Source organism: Cupressus sempervirens, chromosome 3 (genome assembly GCF_028749045.1).
Source record: "Cupressus sempervirens isolate cs-2001-9-10 chromosome 3, ASM2874904v1, whole genome shotgun sequence".
NCBI lineage: Eukaryota > Viridiplantae > Streptophyta > Pinopsida > Cupressales > Cupressaceae > Cupressus > Cupressus sempervirens.
The window spans coordinates 776,884,365-776,912,247 of record NC_143120.1 but is presented as its reverse complement, the minus strand read 5'-3'; positions in this window follow the sequence as shown (position 1 = coordinate 776,912,247).

Below are 27,883 nucleotides of genomic sequence, written 5' to 3'. Positions count from 1 at the left end.
AAAGACATATCTACCCAAAATGAAGAATAGATTTTGGATACAGAATAGGCATATTAACTCAGGGGGAGTTATAAATTTTGAGGTGTATAGGTTATTGCAAAGTTTTGAAATTTTGAAGTTTTGTATATAAGTCAAGTCATGGACATGTTATACTTGAGAAGATTAGATTGATTATGTATATTTAAGTACTTTTGACACTCATGTCAAAGGGGGAGATTCTTAGATTGGTTTTGATGAGTGTCAACACACTTAAGCAATTTACTTAGTTCATGTCAAACTAGTAATGCATGTCAAGTACAATGTGTAAATCTTAGACCATGCCAAGTTGCAATGAGTTTTGATTCACTCATGTGATGAGTCACTTAAGTGCTAAGAAAATAGACCATGCCAAGTGAACTCAAGTGCCAAGTGAAAAGTAGATGCTGAGCAGTGCAACTGTCGAGTTCAAACATAATTCTAGTGTATGCTAAGCATCAGAGCCTTCATATGCTGAGTAAGACAGATTGGACATATTTTTTTGCTATGGCATAGATAACTATGTAAACCATTTTTTAGCTGACCTAAAGATAGATTTTTGATCTTTTGGAGATAAGAACGAATCTATATGTGGATTCCCTATACAATTACATGTAGCCAATCAAAAAATGGGAAGGTTTAAGTAGTAAAATGGATGAATCTCAGCCATAGATTCATACCTAACCCTAAGTATCCTAGTCTTCTCAAGGAGGAAAAAACACTAAACTTCTTATGAATGTGTAAGGGATTGAAGGAGAGATATATAGAAGTTTACATGTGCAAATAGAGAATTCATGGAGACTTAGAAGTTATGAAGAATGAATGAATTACAGAATAAGTTAGAGAAGAAAAAAGGATTGAGAGAAGGATACATCATTGAGACATCTAATCATGAAAAGATCAAATTTGAAATTGTGTAGAGCTAATCTATTATTAGGAAAACAAGTGTCAATCATAGGATCTATGTTGAGACATCTTAGCAGATGATTTCAGTTAAATCTCTTAACAGAGTAGTCCTAGTAGGCTGTATGAAATCCTTTAAGAGGGTGCTTACTTAATTATAAGTTGAAGTCCTCTAACAAGGCATACTTCTAATAGGGTGTTGAAATCCTCTAACAAGGTGGGACTTAAGAATCTGTCTAAGCCTTTAATAGGGTAGGCCTTTCATAGGGTAGATCATGATTCATGGTCAAACCATTGTAACCTTAATTGGATACACTTTTGTTGTAGTAGTTTAGATTTGTGGGTGTCATCCCACCCTAGTTTTACCTTCTCACGTGGAGGGTTTTTGGGTGATCATATTTGGTGTTATATGTGTGATTGGTTACATGTTTACATGATTTAAGTGTATGTGCTTTACATGTTATTTTAGTTTATTTATTAAAAGAATGAGATGGATGTGTGGTGAAAGCTTTATGGGTTCATGTTTTAATTGTTGATTCACCCCCCACCCCCTAGAAGTTTACTCTCTTCCTACTTGTAAATCCAAAGCCATATATGATCTAGAATGGTGATTTGATAGTACTCCTATTGATATAATTATTATATGAAAATTCTACCTATGGTAAAATCAAGTCCCATCCTTTTGGTTTATCCCCAACCAAGCATCTAAGAAAGTTCCCCAAACTCCTATTCACCACTTCTATTTCTCCATCATTCTATGGATGATGTGATGAACTAAACTTCAACTTTGACTTTATTTTCTTCCATAATGTATGCCAGACAAATTTGGTATCTCGATCTAAAACTATACTCTTTGGCGGACCATGTAGTCTACCAACTTCTCTAAAAAACAACTCTGCCACATGAACAACATTGCTAGTCTTCTTGCAAGGAATAAATTGTGTCATCTTTGAAAATCTGTGACCACCAAAAAAATAGAATCATTCCCACACTACATCCTTGGTAATCCAAGAACAAAATCCATGCTGAGATCCTTTCACGACTTCTCTGGTACAGGTAATGGTTGATACAACCTCGTATTCTACTTCACTCCTTTTTCCATCTAGCATACTCTAAAACTCTATACAAAATTCTTCACATCTTGCTACAACCATGGCTAATAATAATTCTTCTCAACCAAAGCTATGGTTTTATCTCTACCAAAATGTCTAGCTTATCCTCCACTATACTTCTCCTTCATGAGATTCTCCCTCATTGAACTTCTAGGAATGCACAAGTGGCTTCCTTTAAACAACATACTATCCTAGATCATGAAATCCATCCACTTTTTCCTATCAAGTGTAATAGGTTATGTACAAGCCTTTCATGCTTCACCAAAATCAGGATCATCTAGATAAAAGGTATTGGGTTTCTTGAACCCAACCACCTCTATTTTCATTTTTGTTAGCAAAAGTTGTCTTCTACTAAGAGAACCAGCAACTTTGTTAGACTTCCCACTCATGTGTTTCAAAAAAAATGTATAACTTTGCAAAAACTTAACCCACTTCAAATGCCTTCGGTTTAATTTTCTTTGACTATTCAAATATTGCAAAGCTTGATGATCAGTATACAAAAAAAACTCCTTAGGAAGAAGATAGTGTCTCCAATTCTTCAATGCTTGAACTATAGCATAAAATTCTTGATCATAAACTTAATGTTTTCTTTTTGCATCACTCAACTTTTTACTAAAATAAGAAACAGGACTACTTTCTTGGTTCAAAATAGCTCCTATTGTAGTACCACTAGCATCACAGTCTACTTGAAACACCTTGTTAAAATTAGGAACTACTAAAAAAGGCTTCTTAGTAACTTTCTATTTCAATAGATTAAAACTCTTATATGCTCCAACAGTCCACTTAAATTCTTTCCTATCCCCTCTAATTATTTTAGTCAAGGTTCCACAAATATTGCTAAAACCTCTTATGAACTTTCCATAAAAGTTAGCTAGTCCATGAAAATATCTTACCACTTTTGCACTTCTTGGAGGAGGCCATTCAAGGATAACCTACACTTTCTTTGGGTCCATTTTTAGACCTTTTGTCGGGACTACAAATCCTAGGTACACCAACTCCTTCTTTACAAAACTGCACTTCTTCAAGTTTATCAATACCTTTTCTTCCCTCAACTTATCAAACACCTTATGAAAATGAATCAAATGCTACTCCAATTTCTTACAAAAGATCGAGATATCATCTTGGTAAACAATGAAAAACTTACCCAAAAACTCCTTCAACACCTCATTCATGAGTCGCATGAAAGTGCTTGGTGTATATGAGAAATATGTTAGCAAGTAATACTAATCTATTAAAAGAACAAAAGCATTAACTAGCATAAAAACCATAACATAAATGAGAGACAAAGTGAAACCCTCAAATGAGAATATGAACCATGGAATGGCTCTCCCAATGAGGATGGTCACTTGATTTGGGGATGAGTCTATTTCATAGGATTTGGGATGTATGCTCAAGCTTCAAACTAGCTTCAATGGAGATTTTTGAGATTTTTGGTGTGGTTGCATGTAAAAGTATGGATTTGGCTTCAAAATGGCATTATAACTTTACTTGATGGATTGGTGATGATATGGCTTGGGAGGGGATTCAATTTATAGGCTAAGGGCTTGAGGGATGGAGGGCTAAGATGCAAGGATGGAGAAAAGCCCAAGGAGGGCTAGGATGCACTCAAAGGGGAGCACATGGATTGTCCTTGTTTAGCACCAATTAGGGAGTGACACATGTCATAGGGTGAGTGGATGGAGGAAAGGGGATGGATGAGTCAACAAAAGAGGCTCAAGGGATAATATATTCATAAAGACCCTTCATTATGGCTTGTAAGAGCTTGTAAGAGATTGTAAGAGTCTTTATGGCTTTTGTAAGAGCATTCATTGTTGGGTAGTTGGGATATTTTGGAGGGAGTTGAGATTGTTGACTTTCTTTGGCTTAGGAAAGTCTTAAGCTTTCTTAGGGAATGTGACAACATTAGGGGGTGAATTAGGCTTGGGTTTAGGATTAGATTAGGGATGTTAGATATTTTCAAGTGGATGGCATTCATGAGAGTGGGTGAGTTAGTGGCTAAGCTTGGTTAGTATGGGTAGATGGGGTGGATTAGGCTAAAAAGGGGGATTTAGGATAGGTTAGGGGTTATTAGCTTTGAGGGTTTTATTTATCAAATAGATTTATTTAATAAATGGGGATTTTAGAATTAGATAGGAGAATAGGATTAATTGATAAATAATAGGTTATTTGATTTATCAATTAGGACTATAGATAATTAATTAAATTAATTAGTTAGGGGATGGCAAAGGATTTAATTAAATATAAAAGTAATTAATGATGCCTTTAGAGATAACTAAATAGGATTACCAAAGCTGTGTAATCAAATTTAGGTGTCTACATTTTGCCCCTCTTTGACATAGTGTTGAGACAACACTATTTCAAAGAAGTTTGAATGAAGAAGACACGAGGAAGATGTTTTAGCAACAAGGTTGCCCCAGTCTCGGATAAGAAGAGGAGAGACTAGACTTAGATGATGCCCCCTCAAAAAGGCGACGGGAAGGGAAAGGAGGCTTGACGGCTTCTTGAAAAATACAAGAATCCGAGATGAGCAAGGAGACTCAGATTGGCTTAAGAGAAGAGGGTAAGTTAGTTCAAACTCTCACTACGGGAGAAGGATGCATCCAATGATGATGAGAGATTTTGTGACCAAGGATAGCTAGCGGAGCAGGATGAGATGGCTGGATAGGATGGTAGATAGCTAGGATTATGATGGATATAAAGAGATGACATTGGGTTTGCATGAGGATAGCCTAGAGCTAGATACCAATGACAAGGGAGGATGGACAAGAAAATATCTCCAAGGAATATAGTGCCCCCAATCAAAAGATAACATGCGGAAGGAGGTCTTATGATGGATGTGATAGGAATGAAGCTAGGATGGAAAAAGCTGAAGGGGCTAGGGAGATGGATGATAGCTGGGATGGTTGGCTGAAGCTGCAGGAGATAAGTGGATGGTGTGAGATGGAAGATGGAGGGTGGAGGATAGGTGGATAGATTGGAAGATGGAGTTGGATGTCAAGAGATGACCAAAAGCATGAGGGTGGTAGGCTAAGCTGGGGATGGCGAAATTACACATGACGCTTGTTAGCCATGTTTTCATCATGGTACTTGTCCAAGGCACTTGAATTGCCAAGTTTTCATTAGTGGATGCTTTATTTTTCTTTATTTTTTTTGACTTTTTGACTTTGGACTTAACTGGAATGATTTTGGCTTTCTTCAGCTATTTTGGCTTTTTTTTTTGGGATTTTTCACTGGCTGTTGGAATGTTCAATTTTGTTGCTAGCTGTTGGTACACCGGATGTGTGATTTATGCAATAGTTTGGATTAGATGGGATTGATGGTAGGAGATGGAGGGATGAAAAGGTTGGAAAGGAGCATGAGATGGGGATGCTTGCAAGAGCAACATTGGCACATGTTGGGATGGGTGTGAAAAGAGCATATGGGGGATAGATGGTAGATGCGAGCATGATGGAGGATTTGTGGAAGTGTGCTTGGGGATATAGGCACCCAAGATGGAGTTAGGAGATGAAGAACATGTGCCACTAGATGGAGGATTAGCAATGGTGGATGCAATTATGCATTGGGTTTCAACATTTTTCTTTGGGATCCACATGGTTTTGGATTTTCTTTTCATAGGCATTTGCATTATTTTTCCTTCTTTGATTGGATTTTTCCTTTTTGGAGTATGTCTTTTAGAATAGACATATGATTGCCTAGGATGTGGATTTTTAGCTTTATGCATTTTGAAGTTGGCATTTACATTGCTGTGGTAAGCTTTGGGAAGATGGTTAGGAGAAGCTTTGTGAGATGGAGAGGATATGGGAGAGCATGTAGGGGGATGATGATGGATAATGTGCTTTGATATATGCCTTTTCTGATCTTGCATAGGAATGGAGGGAATAGGATTTGAATGATGGCTGATAGGAGGATGGAGGATGGTAGATTTTGGGACATAGGGACCCAAAATGGATTTAGCAGATGAAGGGGGGATATGGTAGGTTTCTTTAGGTTGCAAAGATGGTGGAGGGGGGATGACATAAGATTTCTTGAAGGAGTGATGGGAGGTTGGCATGTGGGGTTTGGAGATAGGCTTGGTTTGGGGGTGTGGTGTACCAACACCTTTAGATGGTGAGCCTTTGGATACATATCCAAGACCATGAAATCCTAGATTTTTTTGTGTAATAATAGACTTTCTAATTCCTTTCTCTTGTGGTCCTAAGCCTTGACCTTGATAATGCCATCGATTGAGCATTTGAACTAGCTGAGGATACTTTTTTCTTGCAAAAAATGGTGGAAGTTCTTTATCAGATGTACTGCAATAGGGAGATACCATTCTTAATTCTTTTGCTGAGAGGAGGCCACTATGGATGAATGTAAGTGAACCAAGAGGCTATATTATAGATGGTGAAATAGCTTGGATAGGTGGTAAGATGGAAGCATGGAGTGGAGGAGATGGTAGGATAGGATCTTGATTTAGCTGATGGGATGAAAAGATATCCTGCAGTAGAGGAGGTATGGCTTGAGGTTTTGGAGATGGAGTGGATAGTGACTGCACTATGGATGGAAGACATGATATGATGATATCTTTGTTTATGCTTTCGGGGATGTCAACATGCTTTTGGGCAGGATCTTGATAGGATTGGTTTGGAGTGGATGGTGCGATAGGAGGTGAAGGGATGGACTCTTCAAAGGTAGCAGATGGATAGATGGGAGATTCAGTAGTGGAGATGGGTGAGTAGAAGATGGATGCATAAGGGTCATTATGGGAGATTTGGGAAATTCTTGGAGGTGATGTGGATAGGATTTGGAGGGTTTTGACAGATGGTGGGATTTTGATGCTTGGGGGAAGTGGAAGGATTTTAAGCAATTTGATGGATGGTATGGGGATGATAGCTATGGGAGATAGAGGTGATATTATATATGGGGAAGCTTTATTACTAACTACTTCACATGGTTGGATTAGATGACATGGCTTATCGACTGTTGGAGGAAACTTTTCTTGTATTTCCTCTAGGAGATTTCTTGGAGACTCATGTGTCAGAGGTGGAGGTGGATTGACAAGAATAGCTAGTGTGATGGGGGTGGAAGATTGGAAGCTTGGTTGATTGGGTGATGGAGGAGAAGCTGGGATATCAGATGGCATGACTAGATAGTTTGGAAGAATGCATGGATTGAATGTTTCTAAGGCTTTCAATATACCTATCATAGTCAACAAGATTTTCATCATCATTGGAATAGGAGGTGGTGGGAGCAAGGAAAATATGATCGAACACATCATGATAGGTTTGGGATTTCATGTTTTGATGATGAGTCAGATTGGGATGGGGTCTTGCATATGGATGAACACGGAAGCTCATGGTTGGATTTGGATTAAGCGCAGATTTTGGATTGGGTGATGAAGGATTTCCTAGGGAGAGTCAAAGCTGTATGACAGACCTAAGGAGGATTGGCTCGAGATTTTTGGCTTTCCTATGGATGGAAGACTTCAAGGGCATGCTGTCAAAAAGTGAGAGTTTTGCTTTCCTATGCATTGGATTGGTGGAGATTGAGTCAACTTAAGGATAGACTAATGATCCTATGGGCATGACACAAGATTGACCACTTGTGGATCCCAACCTTTAGCTCAAGGTGATGAGGGATAACAAGTGAAAAAGCTAGATTACCCTAGACAAAGCTCTGTCAAAGGGATAACCTTGGTGAGGCTGGTGGATTGGTCAGATTGATTGGATAGCAAATTCTAGCAGAATGAAAACAACTCTCTAAAGGCTTGGGTGTGATTTTGGATTGGGTTGCTAGCTGGCTAGGGGGGATTATTTGGAGAGACTTTGGATTTGGGATTTTTCTAAAGCAAGGAACTAGATAGATTCAGTAGCAGCAGGGGAGCTTGGATGATTTTCTGATGAGGCAGTGACTACGCTAAGTATGCCTTGAGCTGGGAGATTTCTACTTTTTTGAGATTTTGACCAAAGTTGGCAAACATTTATTCAAAAGCTATGAACAAACAAGCAGACAAAATTTTGGAGCAAGCACGTCAAACACACCAACATCCTAGGGTGCTTTCTACAAGGATGAAATTTGTTATAGCTAGGGAGTCCTCGATATACGCAAAGTACGTGAGGCCCAAATTCGTAGATGAAACCAAAAAGATGTGACACAGCTGAGAGGAGCGGTAACCCACTTCTCCTCTTTCACTTCTAAAGGGTATAAAGTTCCTTGAGGCTTAGCCCAAGTGAGAAAATCTTGATTCCAAGAGAGGTGTCTTTGGATTCACCTCTCGATTTTTATACTCCGCCAGAATGCTGGAGTTGAGGTCGTCCGAAGGGGTGATGAAATCCCCAAGTAGGCCTCCTTAAAAGTGTAAAACAAGACCACATACATGATCTTGGGCTGTAAAAGACATGTGTTTATTCCAATTGATGATTTAGATTTTGTAAGCTATAATTGAAGACACTTGTGATTATGGCATACAATGTTCATTCCAATTTGATAGCATCGTCAGCATAATGAAAGTCGAGAGATCGTCAACATAAGAAATGCAAGCGTCAATGTTCATTGATTGTTAGGCATTCAAGATTGAGTGTGAGTTTTTTTTAAGCCCAAAACAAAGATGTGTGAAACTTGATTGCCAAGCGCACGCCCAGAGGCCCTCCATGTCAAGATTTGCCCAATTTTTATGCCCAAATGAAGTGTGAGCAAGATTAATGTGCATTTAAGAAATTTTTGAACTTAGAAAAACCACTAAAGACCCAAGTGAGTGGAGTTTGATCTTTGTGGAGCACTTAACACCCTCTTAGGTAGACCCATCCCCATAGATGGCGCTGAGATTGCAACCAATGGTTAAATTGATGGGTGATTAAAGAGGGTGAGTCCAACTCCAAACTTACTCAAAGCGTCTTTATTAGTATTTATAACTTAGAAGATTTAAAAAATGTGGATTCTTTTTATGCCCCAAAAGATGATTATTTGATCTATGGCATTCAAGATTGGATTTGTTGTTTTAATCATGCATTCATAAAAAAAAAAGAACTTGATTTTAATCCATGACACTCAAGAATGATTTTAGCAACATGCTTTCAAAGACAAGTGATTAAACATTCAAGTTTTTTTCCTTTGAGCATTCAAGATTGAGATTTTGTGTGTTGTTTTAAGAACTTTGAAGTGCTTTGTTTTAATCTTAGATCATTCAAGATTGTTTTGGACTCAAAAGTGAAAATGACTCTTTGGACTTTGGTTTTCATTCAAGATTTTGTGTTCTAGTTTGCATATTTTAAGCCCAAAAATGATATTCCTAGATTGTTTTGATGCATGAAAAACCTAACATTCAATATTTTGCAACAAGACATTTGTTTGGAACAAATAACAAAGCTTTTAGGACAATTTTTGGCAACCATTTAGGACTCTTAGTTTTCATGAGAATTTTAAAAGAACTTTAAAATATTGGCAAATGAGGTTCATTTTATCCTTGATTGATGCTTTGAGTTTGATTTAGATTTTAGTGCGCACTTAGTGTTGATTTTGAACCTTTTGAAATGAAAACTTGAAGTTCTTTTTAAATTCCCAAAAATGAAGTGTTCCTAACTTTGCATGAATGCATCTAAAACCTTGATGTTGCAAGGATGTAAATGATTGGATTGGTTTAGTTTCACTTGTTAAAAGATTTTTTCTTTTTTGCCAATTTTTAATTTTTTAATGGATTTAAGTATGATTTGGGGGTTCATTTTAAGCACTAAAAAGAAGTGTGTATGAATTTGCTTCTTTTGAAAAAAAAGGCCAAGATCTCCCACAAGAAGAAGAAGAAGAAGTAGATGGAATAAGAAGAATATAGACAAGAAGAGGAAGAAGAATTCCAAGTGCTTTGTCCACCAATAAGCTTGAAAAATCTGCAAATACTATGAGATAGACTATGAGTTCCTTTGTCTTCTTCATGCTCATGTGGACCAACAAAACCAATTTATACAATCCTACCAATCACAAAAACAAGCAAAATTAGCCAAAATTAGCAAATGACATACAAAAATTGACTAAAAAAGCTAATGAAGATGACCCATGCAGGGTCCCAATGGGTGTGCCTAAATGTATATGAGAAATATGTTAGCAAATAATACTAATCTATTAAAAGAAAAAAAGCATTAACTAGCATAAAAACCATAACATAAATAAGAGACAAACTGAAACCCTCAAATGAGAATATGAACCATGGAATGACTCTCCTAATGAGGATGGTCACTTGATTTGGGGATGAGTCTATTTGATAGGATTTGGGATGTATGCTCAAGCTTCAAATTAGCTTCAATGGAGATTTTTGGGATTTTTGGTGTGGATGCATGCAAAAGTATGGATTTGGCTTCAAAATGGCATTATAACTTTACTTGATGGATTGGTGATGATATGGCTTGGGAGGGGATTCAATTTATAGGCTAAGGGCTTGAGGGATGGAGGGCTAAGATGCAAGGATGGGAAAAAGCTTAAGGAGGGCTAGGATGCACTCAAAGGGGAGCACATGGATTGTGCTTGTTTAGCACCAATCAGGGAGTGACACATGTCACAGGGTGAGTGGATGGAGGAAAGGGGATGGATGAGTCAACAAAAGAGGCTCAAGGGATAATATCTTCATAAAGACCCTTCATTATGGCTTGTAAGAGCTTGTAAGAGTTTGTAAGAGTCTTTATGGCTTTTGTAAGAGCATTCATTGTTGGGTGGTTGGGATATTTTGGAGGGAGTTTAGATTGTTGACTTTCCTTGGCTTAAGAAAGTCTTAAGCTTGTTTAGGGAATGTGACAACATTAGGGGGTGGATTAGGCTTGGGTTTAGGATTAGATTAGGGATGTTAGAGACTTGCAAGTGGATGGCATTCGTGAGAGTGGGTGAGTTAGTGGCTAAGCTTGGTTAGTATGGGTGGATGGGGTGGAGTAGGCTAAAAAGGGGGATTTAGGATAGGTTAGGGGTTATTAGCTTTGAGGGTTTTATTTATCAAATAGATTTATTTAATAAATGGATATTTTGGAATTAGATAGGAGAATAGGATTAATTGATAAATAATTGGTTATTTGATTTATCAATTAGGACTATAGATAATTAATTAAATTAATCAGCTAGGGGATGGCAAAGGATTTAATTAAATATAAATTTAATTAATGATGCCTTTAGAGATAACTAAATAGGATTACCAAAGCGGTGTAATCAAATTTAGGTGTCTACACTTGGTGCATTGGTTATCCCAAAAGGCATGACTAACCACTCATACAATCCTTCTTTTGTCTTGAAAGTAGTCTTCCACTCATCACCTTCTTTAATATGAATCTAATGCTACCCACTCTTCAGATCTATTTTTATGAAATACTCAACTCCACTCAAATAGTCTATAATATCATCCATCCTTTGGAATGGAAATCTGTACCTGATTCTGATCTTGTCGATAGTGTGAGAAAATTGTGCACATCCTCCATTCTTTATTCTTCTTTGGTGCTAATATGGCTGGTACAACACATGGACTCTGACTCTCTCAAATCAACCCCTTCTCCAATAACTCATGAGCTTGTCTATTCAACTCTTCACTTTTTGCTAGTGTCATTCTATGCATTACCTTGTTTGCAAAATTGGCTCCTAGATCCAAATCCATCTTGTGACTAATCTTCCTCATTGGGGGCAATCCATTAGGAAAATTATCTAATAAAATATCAAAAAAAATTCTCAACATATCTGCAACTTTTGTAGGTACATCCTCTACTTCTTCTTTACTATCTTTTGGAATTATGGAAAAAAACATGGATAAAAGCACAGACCTATGTCACCCTTTTGTAAAGGAAAAGGCTAACAAAAATATAACTATTCACCTTTAATGACATAAAAAATGGTATTACTATTTAGAATTTTAAAATGAAGTAAACTAATTAAATGTGTAGAAATGGTTGAAGTCTAGGATTATAATTTTTAATAATTATTTAGAATAAGAAATGATATTTTTAAAAATTTTTATACATAATTATTTATTTTCTGAAAAACACTAAAAATTAGGGCTTTAGTTCTCACCACAAAACTATATGAAAATAAAATTATTTCCATTTGAAGTCAAACTATGTTAGAGATAACACATATATCTAGAACTTTCAAAAGTAAAAATTGACTTTAGACCTATATTTTAACTTTTATAATAATTCAAATTTCAACTCACCTAAAATTGATAGTTTTCATCTCCCACCACATTTTTCAAAACAAATCTATTCTAACTAAAAGAAAATTTATACATTCTGAAAGAGGATTCTCTCCTCTAGAACATCATATAATTTTTAAATTTTTTTAAAATGATTTAATATTTTTTCTTTCTTATAATTGACATCTTTTTGAGAGTTAAAATATGTGTGTGAATAACTTTTTAATTGGGTATGTGTGAATAACTACATATGAATTTTCTACTAAAACTTTTTCGAAAAAAAAAACTTCCATGTCTGACTACCTTAACTAATAGAAAATTTTACCAAATTTAATTATCATTTTATTTTTCTTATACTAGGTGAAGCATAGAATGTGACGCAACTTTTGGATTTAAAAATTGTTATACCATTTGAAAGTTATAGCCATTTTTCAATCAGTGTGTCAATCAAAAATTTACAATCATCTTCATTGAAAATTAACTAATAAATACTTATCAAACTCAAAATTTGACAACAATTATATCGATGGAATCTTGAGAGTGTTATAAAAAAACCCTTTTCATTTCATTCAATTTTGATGAAAATAACATTGTTAGATGGCTACCCAAATTCTAAGTGTCAATGAAACCCTTCGTAAACACATTTTTTGGGTTGACCAAATAGGCTTAGTAAATACCAAGGCTAATCAGATACCCAAATTCAAATCAGGTATCCAATTTCAAATTGCATACCCAATTTGAAATTGGGTATCTGATTAGGTCATGGATTTTTCAATTGAAATTTGGAAAAAAATTTGTGAGAGATTTTCCAATGTCAAATATGGAGGGAGGGAAATTTGAGAGGAAATAAATTTAAAAGGGAAACTTTAGAGTGTTTTAGAGGGAAATTTATTTGGGGGAAGTGTGGAGATTGATATTATTATTAACTATTATTATTATTATATATGATTATAATTATTACTATATTATAGTAATATGTATGATTATTATTATTAAATATAATATAGTAATATATATGTTAAATATTATTATTATTAAATACATATAGTAATATTATATGACTATTATTATATATATGGTTATTATTATTATTAAATATAATATTGTCATAAAATGCGTCAAAAGGGGTAATAGGTTAACCTATGACCTCTTTTAATTCACTTCATGACAACATATGTCCTTAGGGCCCCTAGTGACCCCTTTCGATGCATTCTCAATGCGTCCCTATGGATCCTACGGGTCCTAGGAATATACATTGTCATTGAATGCATCAAGGGGGCTCATAGGTTAACCTATGACCCCTCTTGATGCATTGGAATCAACCAAATGCATTCCTAGGCATCCTAGGACCCCTAGGGACATAAGTTGTGATGAAATGTGTCGAGAGGGGTCATAGGTCATCATATGGTCCCTTTCAACTCATATAAATAATTATAACATGTCCTTAGCATTCCTAAGACTCCTAGAGACATATGTCATCATGAAATGTGTCGAAAGGGGTCATAGGTCATCCTATGACCCCTTTTGACCTTTATAAACAATTATAATATGTCCCTAAGGGTCCTAGGGTGCTTAAAGACATATGTTGTAATAAAATGTATCCACTTTCAATCCATATAAATAATTGTAATACATTCTTAGGGATCTTAGGACCCCTAGAGACATATGTCATCATAGAATGTGTCAAAAGGGGTCATAGATCATCCTCTGGCACCTTTTGACCTATATAAATGATTCTAATATTTCTCTAGGGGTCCTAGGGCCCCTAGAGACATATGTTGTAATAAAATGTATCGACAGGGGTCATAGGTCATCCTATGGCCCCTCTCAACCCATATAAACAGTTCTAATATGTCCCTAGGGCTCCTAGGACCCCTAGAGACATATGTCATCATGGAATGTGTTGATAGGAGTCATAGGTCATCCTATGGCCCTTTTCGACCCATATAAATGATTTTAATATGTCCCTAGTGGTCCAAAGGCCCCTAGAGACATATGTTGTAATAAAATGTGTTGAAAGGAGTCATAGGATGTTGAAAGGGCCTATGACCCCTTTCAACCCATAGAAACAATTATAATATGTCTCTAGGGGTCCTAAGAGCTCTAAAGATAAATGTTGTAATACAATGTGTCAAAAGGGGTCATAGGTCATCCTATGGCCCCTTTTAACCCATATAAATAATTCTAATATGTCCCTAGGGGTCCTATGACCCCTAGAAACATATGTCATAATAGAATGTGTCGAAAAGGGTCATAGGTCATCGTTTGGCCCCTTTCAATCTATATAAATGATTATAATATGTCCCTAGGGGTCCAAGGACCCCTTAGAGGCATATGTTATCATGAAATGTGTCAAAAGGGGTCATAGGTCATCTTATGGCCCCTTTCAACCCATATAAATGATTGTAATATGTCCCTAGGGGTTGTATGACCCCTAGCGACATATGTCATCATGGAATGTGGCAAAAAAGATCATAGGTCATTCTATGGCCCCTTTTGACCCATATAAATGATTGTAATATGTCCCTAGGGTTCCTAGGGCCTCTAGAGACATATGTTGTAATAAAATGTGTCAAAAATGATGTATGACCCATTTCAACCCATATAAAAAATTATAATATGTCTTTAGGGGTCTTAGGACTCCTAGAGACATATGTTGTAATAAAATGTGTCGAAAGAGATTATAGGTCATCCCATGACCTCTTTCAACCCATATAAATAATTATAATATGTCCCTAGGGGTCCTAGGACCCCTAGCAACATATGTTGTAATAAAATGTGTCAAAAGGGGTCATAGGTCATCCTATGGCCCCTTTCAACCCATATAAACAATTATAATATGTCCCTAGGGGTCCTAGGACCCCTAGTGACATATGTCGCCATAGAATATGTTAAAAGGGGTCATAGATCATCTTATGGCCCCTTTCAACCCATATAAACGATTCTAATATGTCCCTAGGGGTCCTAGAAGCTCTAGAGACATATGTTGTCATGGAATGTGTCAAAAGGGGTCATAGGTCATCCTATGGCCCCTTTCGACCCATATAAACAATTGTAATATGTCTCTAGGGGTCCTAGGAGCCCTAGAGAAATATGTAATCATGGAATGTGTCAAAAGAAGTCATAAGACATCCTATGGCCCCTTTTAACCCATATAAATGATTCTAATATGTCCTTATGGGTCTTAGGATCCCTAGCGACATATGTCCTAATGGAATGTGTCAAAAGGGACATAGGTCATCCTATGGCTCTTTTTGATGCATATAAATGATTGCAATATGTCCCTAGGGGTCCTAGGACCCCTAGCAACATATGTCATCATGGAATGTGTCGAAAGGGGTCATAGGTCATCTTATGGCCCCTTTTGACTCATATAAATGATTGTAAAATGTCCCTAGGGGTCCTAGGGCTCTTAGAGACATATGTCATTATGAAATGTGTCGAAAGGGGTCATAGGTCATTCTATGGCCCCTTTCAACCCATATAAACTATTGTAATATGTCCCTAAGGGTCCTAGGACCCCTAAAGACATATGTTGTAATAAAATATATCAAAAGGGGTCATAGGTCATCCTATGACCTCTTTTGACTCATATACACAATTCTAATATATCCCTAGGGGTCCTAGGACCCCTAAAGTCATATGTTGTAATACAATGTGTTGAAAGGGGTCATAGGTCATCCTATGGCCCCTTTCGACCCATATAAATGATTATAATATCTCATTAGGGGTCCTAGGACCCCTAGAGACATATGTCATCATCGAATGTGTCGAAAGGGGTCATAGGTCATCCTATGGCCCCTTTAAACCCACATAAATGATTCTAATATGTCCCTAGGGGTCCTAGGACCCATAGAGACATATGTTGTCATAGAATGTGTTAAAAGGGGTCATAGGGCATCCTATGGCCCCTTTTGACCCATATAAGTAATTCTAATATGTCCCTAGGGGTCCTAGAGCCCCTAGAGACATATGTTTTAATAAAATGTGTCAAAAGGGGTCATAGGTCATCGTATGGTCCTTTTCGACCCATATAAATGATTCTAATATGTCAGTAAGCATCTTAGGACCCCTAGAGACATATGTCATCATAGAATGTGTGAAAAGGGGTCATAGGTCATCCTATGGCCCCTTTCAACCCATAGAAATGGTGGTAATATGTCCCTAGGGGTCCTAGGACCCCTAGATACATGTCATCGTGGAATGTGTCAAAAGGTGTCATAGGTCATTCTATGGCCTCTTTCGACCCATATAAACGATTCTAATATGTCCCTAGTTATCCTAAGACCCCTAGAGATATATGTCATCATGGAATGTGTCGCAAGGTGTCATAGGTCATCCCATGGCCCCTTTCGACTCATATAAATGATTCTAATATGTCCCTAGGGATCCTAGGACCCCTAGAGACATATGTCATTGTGGAATGTGTCAAAATGGGATATATGTCATCCTATGGCCCCTTTCGACCCATATAAATGATTATAATATGTCGTTAGGGGTCCTAGGCCCCCTAGAGACATATGTCATTATCGAATGTGTCTAAAGGGATCATAAGATGACCTATGGCCCCTTTTGACCCATAATAACGATTGTAATATGTCCCTAGGGGTCCTAGGACCCCTAGAGACATATGTCATCATGAAATATATCGAAAGGGGTTATAGGTCATGCTATGGCCCCTTTTAATCCATATAAATGATTATAATTTGTCCCTAGGGGTCCTAGGACACCTACAGACATATGTTGTGATAAAATGTTTCGAAAGGGGTTATAGGTCATCCTATGGCCCCTTTCAACCCATATAAATGATTCTAATAATAATAAAAACAATATTATATGTTGTTATAGTAACAAATAAAAATAATATAGTAAAAATATAATAATATAGTAAAATATATATATATATATATATATATATATATATATATAATAATCATATATATATATTAATATATATATTATATTTATAGATTATAATAATGATAATAACATAAAATATTATTATATATTAATAACATAGGTCATAATAATAATAATAAAATATATTATAGATTAAAATTTATAGATAATAATAATAATAACATAATATATTATTATATATTTATACTTAACATAGTTCATAATAATAATAACATATATTACATTATTATATTTAATAATAATAATAGTATAATATAATAATTTCATATATATATATAATATATATTTATAGATTATAATAATAATAACATATATTATTATATTTAATAATAATATAATATAATAATACATTATAAGGTAATGCATAACTCGTAACTCATATATTTTGGTGATTCATAACTTATTACTCACTAATAATGAGTAGTAATTCATTTTTCTCTCCAATATTTGTGTGGCAATATTGGATATTCGATTTGAAATTGAGTATTTGATCTGAAATTAGATACCCAATTTTACTGGCATGATTTTTCCAAAACATTCCTTGTGTCTGCAGACCCGACAACATCATTTTTTGTGGGCCTTTTTCACGAGTTTTAGGAAAAGTCACATTTTGGAGCCCAAATAGTCAGAAAAAGTTTGATAATCTATCCCTAGGTGTTCGATATTGTCATCTGAATGGAGAGCAATAGTCGTTGAATGGCTAAATGCAAAAAGAAGGTATCCAATGAAGACATTGCGACATATAGAGAAAGGGACAAAATAGAACACCAAAGGAAAAGACAAGGTATGTTAAATGTGAGTCAAGTTGACGATGAGTTAGTCGAAGGTGAAATCATCGAGTCAAATAATGAATATGTCTAGTTGGGGAATGGAAATGTACCAATTGAAAATGATAATGCCATAATTGAAAAATTTGAGGATGAAATGCTACCAAGTCATAATGTAAATTGCATAATTGACCATGTCGAACATGACAATGCACAAGAACCTAATCCACAGGAACCTTACATATCTCCTACTTATAATCAACATGAAGGTTCTAGAACACCAAAATGGATAATTGAAATTGATGAAATGATTATTAGCAATTTGGAAGGGAAAAAATTAGAAACAACCATTCGATTATGGGCTTCAAGACTATATAAGATGTTTTTTGGCAACAAGACAGTGGTAGAGCAATATCAGCTTTTTATGCACTTATTAAACATGAAAAAGATAAGACATATGCTTTCCAAATTGAAGATTTGTGTCAATAAAAAGTTGGAAAGAAATGTTGTTATTGTGAAGAATCTTTTCAGTGTTCTCACTAGGATTGGAAAAAATAGCAGCGATAAGGATAAGAGAGCTACTGTAAGGGTTATTACAACCTCTTTGGTAAGTCATCATTTCAGAAAGGGTAGATAAATGAGACAAATTTGTATTGACTTGAACCAAAATTGTACTACATTGAGAAGGGCACTTAGTCCACGAGAGAGAATTGATGATCCTCTTCAAAATGAAACATAAGCTTTTGGTGGGAGACTTCCACATTTTAATAAGAAGCTATCCAATGATGTGAAGGAAGAATCATTGATCTTTGAAACCATTGATCTTGGCATCGAATCGTTAGCACCATTAGCTCTAGATGGGTGGGTGAACCTAAGTGACACCCTTTTTTTGGTCACAGAGATCATCCATCATCTGCGGCCACCCCATACCAAGGAGTCTCCAAGGTGCTCTAAGTGCATTTTGAGGTCGATCTTTTGAGGGTTGAAACTTAGAGCTCGTGAGGGCTATTGATAAAATGTTGAATTCTATAGGATGGTGATGCCAAGGCCTAAAATAACCTATCTCATTTTTTAGAGATCATATTCCTTTTGGATTTGGGACAACTATTTTGCTCAATGCCAAAACACACAGTGTGCCTCAGTTCATAGGTGCACCACAATGTAAATTTGAAACTGTTAATCTTAGCATCGAATCGTCAGTGCCATTAGCTTTGAGTGGGAAGGTGAACCTTAGTGACACCATTGTTCTGTCCACAGAGACCATATTGGCATCAAATCATTAGTACCATTAGCTTCAAGTGGGCGGGTGAACCCTAGTGACACCCTTATTCTGGCCATAGAGACCATCCATCGTCTGTGGCCACCCCATACCAAGGAGTCTCCAAGGTGCTCTAAGTGCATTTCGAGGTTGATCTTCTGAGGGTCATAACTCAAAGCTCATGAGGGTTATCAGTGAAACATCAAATTCTACAAGATGGTGATGCCAAGGCCTAAAATAACCTATCTCATTTTTGGGAGATCACATTTTGTTTAGATTTAGCATAGCAATCTCACTCGGTGCCAAAACTCATAGCGTGCCTCAGTTCATAGGTGCACCATAGTGCAACTTTGAAACCACTGATTTTGGCATCAAATTGTCAATGCCATTAGCTTTGGATAGGCATGTGAACCCTATTGACACCCTTATTCTGGCCACAGAGATCATCCATCATTCATGGCCACCTCGTACTAAGGAGTCTCCAAGGTGCTCTAAGTGCATTTTAAGGTTGATCTTCCAAGGGTCGTAACTTGGAGCTCGTGAGGGCTATCAATGAAATGTCAAATTCTATAGGATGGCGATGTCAAGGCCTAAAATAACCTATCTCATTTTTGAGAGATCATATTCTATTTGGATTCAAAACAGTGATCTCACTCGATGCCAAAACTCATAGTGTGCCTCAGTTCATAGGTACACCAAAGCATAACTTTGAAATTACTGATCTTGGCATCAAATCATCAGTGCCATTAGCTCTAGATGGGTAGGTGAACCCTAGTGACACCCTTGTTCTAACCATGGAGACCTTCCATCATCTGCAACCACCCTGTACCGAGGAGTCTCCAAGGTGCTCTAAATGTGTTTCAAGGTCAATCTTTTGAGGGCCGTAACTTGAAGCTTGTGAGGGATATCGATGAACTATCAAATGCTATAGGATAGTGATGCTGAGACCTAAAATAACATATCTCATTTTTGATAGATCACCTTCCATTTGGATTTGATACATCAACCACACTCGATGCCAAAACTCATAGTGTGCCTCAATTCATAGGTGCACCACAGTGTAACATTGAAGTCACTAATCTTGGCATTGAATCATCAGTGCCATTAGCTCTGGATGGGTGAGTGAACCCTAGTTACACCCTTGTTCTAGCCATAAAGACCATCCATCATTCGTGGTGACCCCGTACTGAGGAGTCTCCAAGGTGTTGTAAGTGTGTTTTGAGGTCGATCTTTCAAGGGTCATAACTCAAAGCTTGTAAGGGCTATTGATGAACCATTAAATTCTATAGGACGATGAAGCTAAGGCCTAAAATAACCTATCTCATTTTTGAGAGATCACATTCTATTTGGATTCAACACAATGATCTCGCTTGATGCCAAAACTCGCAGTGTGCCTCATTTCATAGGTGCACCACAACATAACTTTGAAACCACTGATCTTGGCATCAAATTATCAGTGCTATTAGATTTGAATGGGTGGGAAAACCCTAGTGACATGCTTGTTTTGGCTACAAAGACCCTCCATCATTTGTAGCCACCCTGTACTGAGGAGTCTCTAAGGTGCTCTAAGTGTGTTTCAAGGTTGATCTTATGAGGGTTGTAACTCGGAGCTCATAAGGGCTATCGATGAACCTTTCAATGCTACATGATGATGATGCCAAGGCCTAAAATAACCCATCTCATTTTCAATAGATCACATTCTATTTGGATTCAATACATCGATCTTTCTTGATGCCAAAACTCATAGTGTTCCTCAGTTCATAGGTGCACCACAGTGTAACTTTGAAATTACTAATATTGGCATCAAATCATCAAGGCCATTAGCTCTAGATGGGTGGGTGAACCCTAGTGAAACCCTTTTTTTGGCCATCGAGACCATCCATCATCTATAGCCACCTTGTACTGAGGAGACTCTAAGGTGCTCTAAGTGTGTTTCGAGGTCAATCTTTCAAGGGCCATAACTCAGAGCTCATGAGGGATATCGATGAATGATCGAATGCTACAAGAAAATGAGCTATAAATTTTTCTTGCAAAGTGAAAATGAGTGCAAAGAGTTAGTGAAGGGTTTAAGCATGACCATACAAGGTTGGAAACACCTATATAAGGTGTGAAATGATAACATGCATTAATGAAACCAATTTTGTTAAGTGGATCAATATGGGTAATCTGATCAATGTGATAAATGTATAGATTTTATTCATATGGATATGGCATTGGCGAAAAAAGTTAAAAAGGTTTGATCCAATCAAGTCTCTTAGGTTGGGAGATTTTGAGGTTATGTCAAAATTGAAAAGTTGTAGTATGAGGATAGTAACAAAATGAAGTGCTAGTTATCAAAGATTATGAGTCTAGGAATGAGTTCATGGTTGGGAATAGAATCAATGGTTGAGAAGTGAGTCCTTAAGTGTGTTGAGATTATATTTGAAGCCAAGATTTAGTTTTAAGGTTGAAGGTGGAGTTTAAAATCAGATTTGGGGTTATGTGAACCTTGTGTAGGAGGTTAACAAGTGTGTTTATGTCATGATAGCACTTCAAATTAAACATTGCATCCAAATTTGATAATAAAGGTTGTTAAAATTTTATTCAAAAATTATTTCATTTGAATCAAATATAAAAAACATAATCAAAATTAATGATATTTCATAAACATGAACAATACACATGATCCATGATAAATTGAACAATACTAGATACTAGATTAATATGTATATCATTGTGCACATAAATGACAAAAATATGTATCAAAATACATGTATCCATAGACAAATTACACAAATATATATATCAAAGATCATGTATCCATAGAAAAAGAACACAAATATATATCAAATACATAGATCCATATACAAAGTGTGACTGATCATGCCATCAGAATGTATATAATATCATTGTTTCTATAAACAATGTGGCATATTCCATCTCAAAATGTCTAATGGTGCATCCTACAACAACTATACTATTCTAGGGTGCTAGTGGATGATCAAAATGTAGCCTCTTCACTGCACTAGGTGGATCAAATGCCTCCTACATAAACAAAAAAGGAAAATCCAAAGTTAGACTACTAAATTTATATGATTCTTTGTATCTAACATTGAATTAATCAAAGGCATAATGATATTTTTTTTATGAATATTTATACTATTAAACTTTCATAATAAATACCTCTCTTGGCGACCTCTTGCGCTAGTCAAAAGTTATCTCATATGCCCTCAACAATGCTTCTACCTCGCTGATTGTGGGATGTGTATGTTCAAATACGTTTGTCAAATGAATCTACAACTTAAACTATAAAATTATAATTCATAGCATGCTAAATTTATAACATATTTAATCATGAATTCAAACTACAACTTACTAGTGTAGGCTCCTCCTTGGGATATAGTGGCTGCATCATCAAATCTACAAAACTCTCCTTTCGAACCTCATGTGCACTAGGAGTCTCCTATGAGATACAAAATAGTATTTGTTAATATCATAGAAATCAGTTTTGAATTTATTAATGAAGATAAGGAAAATAAAAAATAAATGATACTTATACATACAATGGGGCTCTTGGTGTAAATGGAAATGCCTGAGCATCTACGATGTGAAATCTGTATGGGCTCATCACTAGTAGCCACACCTTATATACAATAAAGAATGTAATTAAATTTCATTACCACAAAAAATTTACAAGAATGCATCAATATTTAATTAAATAAAAAGCACCTAATTACCTTTCCTTTGTCAATGGGTGTTGGCTCATCCCCCACATTTTGTCCCCCAAGGAAAGGTGGTACCTGCAAGATAAAAGAAAGATTAGTAACCATATATGCTACAATATCAAATAGAAAAAATAATGAGAACACAACATAATGTACTGTAGATGTCTCAAGGTCAAATGAAATGGCTGAGAGCATGGCATCATCAACCTTTCTGAGCTCCTCCTCAGTCATCAACTAAACATGAATGAAGATCACATGCATGTATAAGTTAGTATGGCTTAAAAATTAAAATTACTCTATTATAAAAATAAACTTTAAATCACATATGTCATAAAAAAAAATGTATACATTTACTGACACAAAAGGAGTCCATGCCTTTGCATTCCCCTCCTCTCTCACATTAGAGTTTGTAGCCTCTGCATATGTGTCTGGTGTATCCTCATCTAATACAAAATGATACTTAGGAACATCACCTATGGGACCCAGGAAAATACTCTTGCATGCAATGCAAGTGTGAGGCACACAAACATGTGATGAGCTAGCTTCATGATGAACTGGTGCCAACATCATCAACATAGGGAGGTAGGACTGACCTAGTCTGAGATATCAGCAAGCGACTCAGCCTATGAATGGCTCTAATGGTCTGAGAGCTAGCCTTTTCCATAATATCAAGATGTTGCACTCGAGGACGAGAGGAGATATTATTAGGGGGGACAAAAGTGCCAAATTTCTTCCACTAGGAAGAGGGTCTATCCTGAGGAGCTCCTAGTCCTACACTCATGTTGGGCTTCATGCTCCAATAGTTCACTTTGAATTTCAACACAAATTCTGCATATAATTTTCTAAGGAAATAAAATGGCACCTCTAAATTGCTATGTGGAGAGATATCAAAAACCATCCTTCATCCCAAAAGTTTGCACATATGGCATCATTTGTGCACCATTTAATCGATAGTTTACATTTTTTTTGGTCAAATGGTATACCCATTTTTGGGTTCACAAAAAGGCTAGCCAAATAACCTTTGGTTATATTAAGGTCCACAACCTCATCATAGTCAAAGCCATCATCAAAAATTGCATGAATTTCATCATGCCAATGAAGAGTGGCATTTTGTTGGTTGGTAAGGGTTTCAATGTTATCCACTATGGTTTTTAACATGGATAACATAGGAGCCAATGCGGGTAAATTATTATATGTTCTTTGCAAAGTCCTCAATTGGATGAAATTTTCAATTATCAAATCCTCGATTCGAGGAGAGTTTTGAGGGGGTAAGTTATCATTTGGTGGATGGTTTTGTGGGCCCATAGGATCATTTGGTGGGGGGTTACCATGAATAGTATTCCTTGCCTCAGTGTCATCATTTTGATCAACCATTCCTATTAATTTGCAAAACATTATTTATATTAAAAAAACCTTAATTTTAACAATTTCTATCAAAAAACCCTAAATTCAACTAAAACTAACAAATTCATGGTAAAATTTATTGAATTTATATTAAAATTGACTAAAAAAAAAAAAACTTACCTTATATTGGATACGCGATATTAAACCTGATACCTGAAACCCTGCGCACGTAAATCTCACTGTGATAACAACCCACAATTGTCTTTTTTTTTTATAAACACTGGTAGATATTGAATATCCAATACAATATTGGATATTTGATATTTTCCACATCAACCTCATGTTAACTCACAGGTTGTCTTTTTTGAAACAACCCATGGGTCAAAAATATTATAATTTATAATTTAATTTAAACTATTATTTCCTATAATAACATATGTATAATTATACTATAATTAATTATTAATATGTTAACTATAATATAGTAATTACCAATATTAGTGATTATAAATTAATTATACTATACTATTATATTATATTATACTCATATTAATATTTGTGAATGATTTTCAAAATATAAAAATATTGATCTTCATAAATAATATAATATATATTTATTATTTTATAATTATATAATGTAATAACTAATTTATTATTACATATTACTTTATATATATTTCATACTATATATTTTTAAGTATTCAATATTGGGTATCTGATATTATATTGGATATATGATATAATATCGTGTATCTGATATCAAATCAGATATCTGATAAGGGTTGGGTCTTACTTTCTAAGTTTGGTACCTGGATAGGTGAAAAAAAGTCAGAGAAAATTTTGAAATACTTTTAGACATTTTTTAACTCTATTTTTTTCACATTGCCACTTTTTGGCACACCATGATCCCGCACATACCCAATTATAATATACTATATCTAATTAAAACACTATAAACTCTATGTGAATTATTAAAACGTTAGTTTTTTGAAATAATATTTTAATTTTAGTAATTGGATACAAACTAGTATAAAACATGTATTTAATAGACATTTCCAATTTGAAAAGTGTGAGACCATATATAACTTAGTTAGAATGAATTTATCGAGATCATATGTTTCAGAAAAAAAATATTTTTGAATAGAAATACTCAAATTCAATCATTCTAATAAGTCGGCTTGAAAGGTGACATAGATTTTTACTTTTACCCACATATGCTCACACTTCATACCTTTGAGAAACTCTTTTCCATCGACAAAACATATTCTAGTAGCACCACATACCTTTTCTTCTTTATCCTTCAACAGCTTCAAGTTATGCTTCACTCCATCCTTGGCCAGAGTATATGTATATTCTTGCCCATAGTGTATACCATGCCTATAAAACTACCATGGCCTACCTAGTAACATATGACATATGTCCATATGTATGATATCACATAATATCTCATCTAGGTAACTTCTAATCTTGAACTTTACTGAGCATTGCTCATTTACCATGACCTTGTGGTCATTTTGCATTGAAGAAATATAGTATGGATATGGGTGTTTCTATCTCTTTAGCTTCAATTTTGTGACCATCATTTCTAACACCAAATTATTAGTACTTCCACCATCAATGATCACATGACAAAACTTATCTTCACATCTACACCTTGTGTGAAACAAACTCCTTCTTTGATAAGGTTCATTCTCACCACTCAATAGGACTCTTCTATTAACTAGGACTTCTCCTCTTTAAACATATTCAAAATTTTATGATTTGACATCTTCATCAACATGTGCAAGTTTAGCTTGGCCTTTTTTTCTTTGATTTGTCATTCCTTGGCACTAAGAACATTCAAATGCTTTATACCCTTCTTCTTCACGGTGAAAACATTTCCCATGGAAGCCTCCTCTTCTAGATCCTTGTCCTTTGCTTCTTCCTCTCTGAACTCTCTTATTCTAATCATAGAAATGATTGTAATTTTTTTCCCTTTGGTTCTAAGTCCTATGTACACTCTAATCCTTGTTCTTCTAATGATCATTATAACCTCCATAAGATCATCCACCAAATCTTCCATCACAACCTCTTCCACTATTCTTCTTATCAAACATTTTTCTCAATTTCTCCTCAACACTTATGGAAAACTTATATGCCTTCTCAATAATATTCATTCAAACTAGACTCAGCTCATCCTGAATAATTTTCCTTTACCCATTAAGATAATGGGCCACTTTCTCCTTATCAACTTCTACATGGCCGGTTCTAATGAGAAATTAGTAGAACTCTTCGGTATAATCTTGAATAGATTTTCCCATTTGCTTCAACCCTTGCATTTTCTTCAACAAATCAAGGTTACTATCCATAGGAATGTATTGTCACTTTAGTTTAGCTATCATCTGATCCCATCTATTGATTTTGTCCTTTCCTTTTCTATTTCACTCCAACTGAACCTCTTGCCACTAGATCTTTGCATCTCCCTTTAGTTTTCCCTTCAAAAACTTGACCATATTAGGATCCTCAATATATTCATATTCAAAGTACTCCATTTCACTGATCCAATTGATCAACTCCTCTAGGTTAAGATTTCCCAAAAATGTGGCAACCTCAAACTTAGGCATTTTTCTAATCTTGGAGATGGCCATAAAAAGCCTCTCTTCTTCTGGGTTTAGAGCTACGATTGGTTCATAATTTTCTTCTTCATCATCCTCATCCTTTCTTTCATCTCTTATGGGAAGATTTATTCTTGTATGCATTTGTTCTTCCAATGCTTGCATTTGTTACACCTATAACTCTTCCACCATGCTCTCTTCATGGAGGCTTTTTTTTTTTTGCACTTTTTTTGAAACCCTAGTGCAAATTGCCTCACAATAAGTGATCTATCTACATGCTTAGGCCAAACCACGGTCCTGGTGTAAAATGCCTCATAGTCAAAGATCTATCCACAAACTCAAGAACTCTAGCTTTGATACCACTTGATGAAGGGTGCTCCCCTTAATACCATAAACCATAACAAAAATAAAGAAACAATAAAAAATTCAATAAAAAAAAAGGGCTTCTTATTATTGCCACAAATGCAAAATTACAAAATCCACAAATACAATATGCTAACCCACATTGGTGCCTTCATTACAGTAATCTACAAGACTAACCTGCTAACTACCACCTAGAGCTATCCTAGACAATATTTGGGCCTTTATTAAATAGGAAATTTTATGCTAGCCAGGAAGTTTCTAGACATTCAAACTTAATACCTAGGGCCGATAGACCCTAACAATACATATAGAGTCAGCCAAATACATCTTTGACAATTATTTTAGAAATTTTGGGTAGCCTAACTTTTAAAGGCCATAACTCTCAAATCATTGCTTCGATTGGCTATTATAACCACTTTTCAAAAATGTCAGCTCTTGATCTATAGGCTTAGTACCACACATGTGCTCTTCTATGGAGTTTTCGGACCTCATCTGGGCACTCTAAGGCCTCTAATGGTGAGCTTGAAGATTTTTCTCCCAAATATTCCACTAAAAATTTGCAATAGCTTCTTCGATACTTAAGTTGGAGGAATGATACTTATATGGTAGGATTATAAGTCTAAAATGAACCTTCATGTAGAAAACTAGAACATTTTGAGCTTGTATGGAAAACTTACTAAAAATAATAAGCTCCTAGAAATAGTAACCATCCTATCTACTACCCCTTATTAAAATAGAAAAGATTGAAAATAATTTTTTTTGGGTGATTCAAAA